The sequence below is a fragment of the Pteropus vampyrus genome, unplaced genomic scaffold, assembly GCF_000151845.1.
Source record: "Pteropus vampyrus isolate Shadow unplaced genomic scaffold, Pvam_2.0 Scaffold103, whole genome shotgun sequence".
Taxonomy (NCBI): Eukaryota; Metazoa; Chordata; class Mammalia; order Chiroptera; family Pteropodidae; genus Pteropus; species Pteropus vampyrus.
The window spans coordinates 4250010-4255824 of NW_011888884.1; positions in this window are offsets into that span (position 1 = coordinate 4250010).

The window sequence follows — 5815 nt, forward strand, 5'->3', positions numbered from 1 at the left end:
CAGGTGGGTTAGGGTGTGAGTCAAGAGGAGACCAAGAGTGATAGCAAGCTGGTGGAGCCTGGATCTGGAGCAGAGATTGAATTCCTTTTAAGAAAAAGAGTACAGGAGCTTTCTCAATTATGATGAGCTCAGGACTTAAGGAAGGAGAGATCCTGTAGGAAGATGTCAGGGAATCCAGTGAGAAGTTGCTGAGGAAGGCAGAGATCGGAGAAACAAGATGGCAGCTGATACTGTGGTCTTTCTAGAATGTTTCACAGCTGACCCTGGAATGTCTGCTGCATAGAGGTCATGACAGTGCGAGTGTGGATTCTGTATTGAATAACTTAAGGACAACTGTTCATCAGTGGTGCCCAGCACTATGGCACTACAATTTGTAGGAAGAGGAATCACATCCGAGGGGCAATGATCCAGCTCCTACTGAATCTAGTTCCCACTGAATTACGGCTACAAAAGAATAATGTCATTTGGGAACATATGCTAAGAACACCTTCCCAATAAGATTCTTTAAATTAAAAGGCAGTGTGTAAATCTGAGCGAGCTTATCACTATCAATGAGATGCAATTGGTCCCAAACACCAGAGGAACACATAAAATCCATGTTACTATGTGCGTCCATATCACCACAGAAAGTAAAGCTGGACAGACAAGGGAAGAATGGCCAGACATCGCACTCAACATAATTTCAGATCTCTGAGCCCTATGCCAAGATTCTGCCAAACCTTATGGCATCCAAGAGATGGGAATTAGATAGAAAAAGCATATGGCTAGGGTAGGAGGGGGTTGGGGAGGAACTGCACTAGAAACAGACTTGCTTTTCCAGAGGAGGTCTGCTTCAGCATCAGACTGTTAAGACAAAAATATGCTGTTTGAAACAAACAAAAAAGTCCTTAGTATTGCCTTTTAACATCAGGAATTGTGTCATGGGGGGTGGGCTGCGTCCGACCTACCCCTTGCACACACACAAAGTGCAGACACGTGGATGGTACACATAAGAAATGTAATTCCCAGGAATCTAGACCTTCTTGGGTGCTGTCAGAGGCATCTGGCAGAAGTAACTTGATTACTTGATTCGAGACCCACACTATATATTTTGCAAGTATAATTTTTTTATTATTTCTTAGAGGGTAAAAAAATACACATATAAAATTAAGTTTTGGCATATTTTTAGTGTTTTTGCCAACTGTTACATGGGGGAGGGGTGTCAGCTATGGTTCTTTAAATTATGTATAAAAAAAAAAAAAAAAACAAGTGGTCATAAGTAATTCGAAAAGAAAGAAGGAAAAGAAAGCTATCACAGAAAGCCAAAAGGCTATTACTAATGAGCAAGGTAAAGCCACTCTAGAAATTTCAGAAATAGATGAATACAGAGCTCAGAGAACTGGGTCAAGCATAGCATATCCAAGTAAAAGCCTGTCCTTCCATATTTAACCTGAGACTAGGCCATAAATGTAACAACAGTTAGACACCGTGCTCAAGGGCATTCCTAGGTTCAGTAAGATATGAGACACTGAGCAAGTCTCTCTCTCTCAAAATTAATTAAGAGTTTTGGAGGGCCTACAATGTCTACTACTATACTAAATTTCATAATCATGCACTTTTTTAAATCCTCATAACAACCATGAGAACATAGGAATTATTATTCCCAACTTCTAAGAGAGGAAAATGGATGAAAGAAGTTTTAGAATCTTTCCAATGTTATATAGTGTCCTGGCACGTCAGGATTGACCAGGGGATGGAATGTCTGCATTAGGGGGAATAGTGCCAAGCTAGGAAACCAACAGAGGGAAGAAAGGAATTAGGGCCCTTCAACAGCAGGGGCATGAAATGTTCTGCCCAACCTGGCCCATTTTCAACTCATCCACCTGTTGTGCTGACTTCCTCCAAGGTACCTTGAAGACTCTAAAAAGTGTCTGACACTTAAGAAAGCTGAGTCAGGATTCAAACACAGGCAGTGGTGATAATGATGATGGTGGTAGTGATGATGATGATGATGATGGTGAAGTGATGATGATGATAATAGAGGAAAGGAAGAGAAGGAAAAAGAAGACTGCTGATGGATGATGATAAAAATTGTTGATGAATTTATAACAATGGTAATATAAGGATGAGGATGGCAGTGAGGATAAATAAAGCAGTACCATATATTGAGCTCTTTCTATGTGCCAGGCATTCTTAGGTACATGACTAGTAGGTGGTAAAGTTGAAACCCAAATTCAGGCCTAGAGATTCCAAAGGCCATGCTCTTAACCAGTATACTTGTTGACCTTCCCATAGCAATTTAGTCACAAGTCCGGTGTGAATCTAAAACCCCACACAGCCCCTCAGGAGGAATTTGACCAAAGTAATTCCTAAGGTTCCATGCAGATATGAAATGCTATAACCATGACCTTGTCATTATCATTACAAATGCATTCAAAGTATGTTTGCCTTTTAAATTTTGATTTTTTTTTTTTTTTTTTTGTCATTGGATATAAGGTTTTCATTTTATGAGCCCAAACTTGGAATCCTTTCTCCTAAGATTATTTTTCTGTGACATCAATACTTGGTAAGGTATTCTGCTACAGGGGAAAAAAATGACAACAACTCTATTTTACTTTAGTCTGTTTTCTGACTGTACAATTTTTAACTCTTGAATCCATCTGGAATTCATTTTGATATATGGTAGTAATCAAATTTTAGATCCACTGGTCTAGCTAATACTATTTCTGACAAAAACCTCCTTATTGCCTCTTCCTGTGATTACTATCACAAGATAAGGCATTCTTCTTTCAAAGGTAAGGTTTTTCAAATGCTTTTCCAATTATTTGAATTACTACCAATATATCTGAGTCCCAATCTTCCTAAACTATGGATAGGTAACTCAATAATACCCTTTTTATCAAATAAATCTGACCAGAAAGGTAACTGGCTAAGATGGTGACTTATAGCAAACATTTGACATGCCCAACTCCCAAGTCTCCATGAAATACAGGTCAGAGGATGAAGAGGAAATCTTCTTAAAAATTGCTTTTATAGAACAGATTTACTCCACGAAGCGGGAGAAATTTTGAAGCATTTATGAGTCATAGTCTCAGCAAGATACAAGAGTATATTGCATCTATGAAACTAGAGTCATGAAGAGATAATAATTTGACATCAAGAAAGATTAAATAGAAATGAAAACAAACTGTAGAATTAAAGCTGTAATGGAAACAGTAGATGCTGCAAAAACTTGGATTACCAAGAGGAAGAGAAATGAGAAATTTAAAACTCTAAGCAGAAATACAAACTTCTTTTAATGTAAAAAGACATGGATATTATATGAAGGAGACTCAGTCTACGTAAGACTCCAATGTCCACAATATTCTAGCCATTGTAATGGTTTTGTTGAGATATGATTCACATACCATATAATTCACCCCATTAAAGTACATAATTCAATGAATTTTAGTCTATGTACAGAGATGTGCAACTATCACAATCCATTTTAGAATATTTTTGTCACCCCAAAGAGAATCTCCATTCCCTTTAACCCCTAAACTCCTCATCCCACACCAGCCACTAGTAGGGGGAACTGCTAGTATACTTTGTATCTCTATGGATTTGCCTATTCTGGACATTTCATATAAATGGAATCATACAATATGTAGTCTTTTGTGACTGGCTTCTTTCGCATAGCATAATATCTTTGAAATTCATTCATGCAGCATGTATCAATATGTCAGTTTTTTTAGTGACCAAATAATGGACATTTAGGTTATTTTCACCTTTATGAATAATGATGCTATGAACATTCATGTACAAGTTTGGGTTTTTTCATTGTTGTTTTTAGAGTTTTTTTCTTTTTTCTTTCCTTTTTTTTTTTTGACAGACATGTGTTTTCATTTCTCTTGGGTATGTACCTAGGAGTGGAATTGCTGGATCATATGATAACTCTATGCTTGAATTTCTGAGGAATCAACAGGCTGTTTTTCAAAGCAACTGCACCATTTTACATCCCCACCAGCAAAATATAAGTGTCCTAATTTCTCCACATCCAATACCTGATTATCTGTATTTTTAATTACATCCATCCTAGTCCGTATAAAGCAGCGCCTTGTCATGGTTTTGATTTCCATTTCTCTGATGCCTAATGATGCTGAGCAGCTCTTCATGTGCTTACTGACCATTTGTATATCTTCTTTGGAGAAATATCTATTCAAATCTTTTGTCCATTTTTAACTGTGTTATCTCATTATTGAATTTTAAGGGTTCTTTCAATATTCTAGATATAAATCCCTTAAGACATATAAATTGCAAATATTTTATCCATTCTGTGGATTATCTTTTCACTTTATTGATGGTGTCCTTTGAAAACTTTGAAGCACAAAAATTTGATGAAGTCCGATTTATCTATTTTTTTCCTTCTGATGCTTGCACTTTTGTTGCCGTATTTAAGAAACCGGTGACAAATCTGCGATCATAAAGATTTATGCCTATGTTTTCTTTAAGAATCCTGTAGTAGGACTTCTTACATTAAGTCACTAATCTGTTCCTAACCTAAAGTATGTTTTATTTTCTTTTTTCTTTTTTTTAAGATTTAATAATTTTGATCATTTTTTTCCAGGAAACCATCCATTTCTATGTTACTCTGTTGCAATTATCCATATTATTGACTTTTAATTTTTTAATACTCAGCGTATTTATCTAGATTACTGTTGAGTTATACTTCTTTAAATTTTTTTTATTTTTTAATTACAGTTGACATACAATTTTCAGTTATACTTTTACTTACATAAATTATTTACTTTTATCTGAAATTTTCCAGAAGTTTGTCCTTTTTTAAAGAACCAGTTCTAATAATTATTTATAAATTCCACTGTTTTCTATTTTTAAATGTATTTCTTTATAATTACCCTATTGATACTTTTTAAAAATTAGTTCTTTATTCTTTTTCTAGCTCCTTGGCATAAAAATATTAATAACTTTTTTCAAAACCTTTAATCATATATTTTTTTACCTCGATTTTTATAAATAGCTATTTATAAAGGTTTATAAACATATACTAATCTGTGGATAAAAAAATATTCTATGTACACTTAAAAGGATATGTTTTTTATTTGTGCAGTATTAACGTAATTATGTTAATTAAAATATTTAAATAATTTTATCCCTTTTAAACTACTACTGTTTAAGGTTAATAATGTGTTGAAATTTGTTACTGGATTATCTTCTTAAATTTCCAACGGTTTTTTTTTTTTTATGTATATTTTGATGCTATTTCTTAGCACATAAATTTTAATTACTTTTAGAATCTTCACCCTTGATCAGTGTTTCTCAATGACTGGCAGCATCAGCCTCATCTGGGAATTCGTGAGATATGCAAATTTTCATGTCCTATCCCAATCTTAATGAATCAGAAAGTCTGCGTGTGGGGCCCAGACATCTGTTTGTTAACGGATCCTCAGGTGATACTGATGGTCCTTACAGTTAGAGAATCACTAATGTATATTAGAACTTCTAGAAATATAACATGATTCTAAATGACTCATTTAATGATTACCATAACCAGTCCGCTTTCTTTTTATTTCCGTTTTCCTAACATATTTTTGCCATTTATTTTATCGTTGAACATAGCAAACCACTGAATTTTATTTTACGATCAAACTGGAGAAAGTTTAATTTTTTTAAAACAGGAAATTTTAAACTATTTACTGTTATTCTCATAGCTGTTGTGCTTGGTCTTTTTAATGCCATTTTAGGCTTTCTGATTTTTGTTCGTTTGACATTTCCTTTCTGTTCTAGTTTATAAGTTAAACTACATTTTACTCTTCCACAAATATTTGAAATTCTAGTA